Source organism: Cibotium barometz, chromosome 21 (assembly GCF_041138505.1).
Source record: "Cibotium barometz isolate CiBa-2024 chromosome 21, ASM4113850v1, whole genome shotgun sequence".
In the NCBI taxonomy this organism is placed as follows: domain Eukaryota; kingdom Viridiplantae; phylum Streptophyta; class Polypodiopsida; order Cyatheales; family Cibotiaceae; genus Cibotium; species Cibotium barometz.
In genome coordinates this window covers 41,998,617-42,002,300 of record NC_141066.1, presented here as the reverse complement: position 1 = coordinate 42,002,300, position 3,684 = coordinate 41,998,617, and the positions used below count along the sequence as shown (strand labels likewise).

General features: G+C 42.8%; 1 pseudogene across 1 annotated transcript; it reads left to right on the top strand.

The window, feature by feature from the left end:
* Positions 1–491: 491 nt before the first annotated feature.
* LOC147627184 (uncharacterized) lies at positions 492–3,111 on the top strand (annotated as a pseudogene). The gene is made up of 2 exons (XR_015268530.1): positions 492–1,560; positions 2,823–3,111. The product of XR_015268530.1 is annotated as an uncharacterized LOC147627184 (transcript).
* The last annotated feature ends 573 nt before the right edge of the window (positions 3,112–3,684 follow it).

Below are 3,684 nucleotides of genomic sequence, written 5' to 3'. Positions count from 1 at the left end.
TGTGTAGAGATTATTAAATGTGTGGAACCTAAGTTACTCACACATGTATTATTAATATTATATATTTTTTAAAAGGTATATATTATATATATTCTATGTCCTTTAAAATAAGGACATACTTATACATAACCCTTGCTTGAAAAATTTTAAAAAAGGAAGATTTTTGTTCTACCGTGAATATAAATAAAGGATTAGACAAAAATTTTTTCCCCCTTTTTTAAGTCCAAAGTTTGCCTTGTTGATAAAATACACTTTTTTTCGTGAGCACTGGGACTCTGCGTTATTTACTTTCTATTTGACTTCTTCTTGGTTTCTTGAATGTCCCGTGGTTTTCTGCTCCGCGTTATTTTCATCCTCTTCTCGGCTTGGATCTCTCTATATATATATCTATATATATATAGAGATCTTGGATCTATATATATATATATAGAGAGAGAGATCTTGGATCTCTATATATATATATATAGAAAACCTCTCCCGTTATTTTCATCCGGGAGAGACACTACCATGTCTTCCGGGGGGGTAACATTCAAGGTTGCAGGCCATCCTGCGGAAGCTGTGAGAATCCACTCCTCTTCTTCTCAGTTGCACTATCTGTACCAATTTCGGGAGTACGAGCGAGAGAGAATCCTCCAGGAGAGCCCCTGGAAGCGCGCTGACTTCCGCCCCTCCGACAATGGCTTCGTGCAAGGGGTTGTGAAGGCCTACAACGAGCACCACAACCTCGTCATCCGCCCGGACGATGTGTGGCTGGCCATCATCATCCAGTTTGGGATTCACGTCAACTGCAACGCAGAGGCCATGAGGTCCATTTTCGTAGAGCACACGGGCAAGAAGGAGCTCGTCGTCAAAGAGTTCGGAACACTAGAGACTGCCGACTACGGCCGCCTTGCACACAACATGGCCACGGAGCTCAAGGGAAACCTCAAGGACCCTAGCCTCTGTGATTGGGTCCTTCCCCGCTTTTCCACCACCACCCACAATGACACCATTGTTGGGAGCGTGGCCCTCATGGCAACCATGAAACAATACTTCAGCTACAAGTATTGTCTTTGCTGTGGGATCCCTCAAGTCACCCTTGCAGGATCTGTAGAGGACTGGGAAGAGATCCATCACCGTGTTGAAAAGCTACAGAGCTTTGGGGAAATCTGCTCTGCGTGGGCTTCCATGCTCAAGAAGATCACAAGCCAACTGGTACAGACCAGTAGGGGAGTTATTGACCTAAAGTTCTGGTCCCAGATTTGCCATTACACTAGCAATGGGTCTGGCCCTACCTATCTCAGTGGGGATGGATTACAGCCTTCTGTGTGTTCAGTGGAGATGGCCAATGGCAGGCAAACAGATTCAATGTTCCTGGTCCGCGAGGCCCAACATTATTGGAGTTTCCGGTCATAGACACTTCTGACATACCTCCTGGCTACCTCACAGTAGATGTGACGGTTGATGACAATGGAAGAGAATTCAAGACACTTATGTTTTCTGGTCACATGGGTTATGACGTAGTGCACGCAAGGAAGGGGATTGCTCCCAAGCTGGCATGGGCTATTGCGCTCAAGGGTGGTAAGCTCTGTTTGCATTTCTCTCCTTTCTCTGTGAGCTTTAAAATGAGAGAGAGAGAGAGAGAGAGAGAGAGAGAGAGAGATTTATCAACGTTGGTCTGCTCGCTCTTAATACTCGACCTCGATGCCTTTTCACAGTTTTGCGTGATGCCCTCGTTCATTTGCCAACCCCTTCAATTCCCATTATTTCAGTGCTCTTCTCTCTTGCTTTGCTTGCTCTTACCTCTCATCCGAGAGCACTCTCTGCTTGCATGCTCTCAATATCAGGCTTTTTGAGTGATCAACATAAAGCTTCTTTTGGGGCTCCAGAGATTTTGACTGCATTGCTCTAAGTACTTGGGTGGGCTTGTCATATCATTTTGCCTCTGCTTGTCATTCCATCTATTGTCAAGTGAAGCTCCATTGGGAACAGACCCCAAACCACCAGGCCATGAACAATTCCATGGTCATTTACGTGTTTCTTTTGCATTGAGAACATTCACATTTGCTCAAGTAGTTATCCATAGCCTTATATCCTTTGAATGCAGTAACTTGTTAATGCATATTCACGCATGAGGTATTTATTGTAACCCATTCTTGAGAAATAATAGGGAGACCATGGTATCCGTCATGGTCTGGGGTCGTGGGAGGGATGATACAGACCGTTCAATCAGTGTCCTTTTAATCACATAATCAAGGAGATTCTGACATGTCAATGACCCATCCAACCAATCACAACAGCAGCAGCTGGAATCAAACTGGATTTCGCCACATCAGCAGCAGCTGGAACGCTGGAGATCTGTCAACATCAGCAAGTGGGGATGTACTTCTCCTTGAACATGAAGCAATTGATGAGCTGCAAAGACCAGCACCTCCGCCTTTCTCCCCTCCATCTCAGAGCTTCCCTGCGCTCTGCGAGTGAGCAAGTCTGACAGTGGACCTCGCCCACCTGACCTCCCACTCCCCCAGTACCATGACGGCCGGGAAAGGCAGTCGGGAGGCCTTTCCGGTCGGAAGGGGGCCTCTCCGCCCGGGAAAGGCGACGGCCTTTCCCTACACCAACCAACCATGTTGGAGTGTGAGAATGCACGCTCATTGTCTTAGTGAAATGTGAGGTGGTATGTTTGAAAAATGAGAAAGCGAATTGAGCCTGTGTGTGTGTGTGTGTGTTTGAAGCTGATTGATTGATTGATTGATTGATGTTTCAACGTATGGATTATTTTGTTGAGTTAGGCGATTGGTGGTAGTCATTGGAATTGTGCATCGAATTTGGGTTCCGTGCAGGAGAGTAGGAGCAGCAGGCATCAAATTTCCCTTTTGGGGGTTCCGTGCAGGAGAATAAGAGCAGCAGGCAGCCTAAAATAAGTGGGAAAGCAAGTGTTTTTGTGAGACCGTAATTATGCTGGACTATTTGTCAAGGTTCGAACTCTGGACAGTGTACAGCGTTCTAGACAAAAATTATTATTATTATTAGTAAAATAAGTACCATGTTTGAAAATAAAAAGCATGGTGCTTTTGTTTGTTTGAAGATAAGTTAGTATCGTATTTGAAAATAGAAATTTGTTTTGTGTTAGATACGGGTATAGCCTAAGGGGAAAGAGCATGTAGAAAACATAATGATCTAACGTAGAATTACTATGTTCACATTGGCCTATGAGAGAGAGGATAGAATGTGCACACTAGCCCAATTCAAATAAGCATAACAGTTCAAACTGTCCAATTAGGAGTCTCACTTGGTCACACTAGCCTAATTCACATGTTAAAAATACACACATAAATTGTTTAAATTGAAATTAATCAAAATTTAAGATTAATAAGTTACTATTATTTAAATAAAATGCTTAATAATTCAAAATAATAAAACTAGTAGTATAGGACTAATTATATTCATTAAGAACTAATTAAGGCACTATGATGATCTTAAATTAACTATCAAACTTAAATTACAAGCTAAAAACTATTTAAGTTAATGTCGTGGCAATCCTAAATTAATTACCAAACTTAAATTGTAAAATAGAAATTAAATTAACAACATAATCTGGAGCGTTCACATTGGCATAAGATGGGCTCACATTGAATGACACATATTGAGAGGGGAGATGGAGTACCTTCCCCAAGCTCTCTCTCTCTCTCTCTCTCTCAAAAT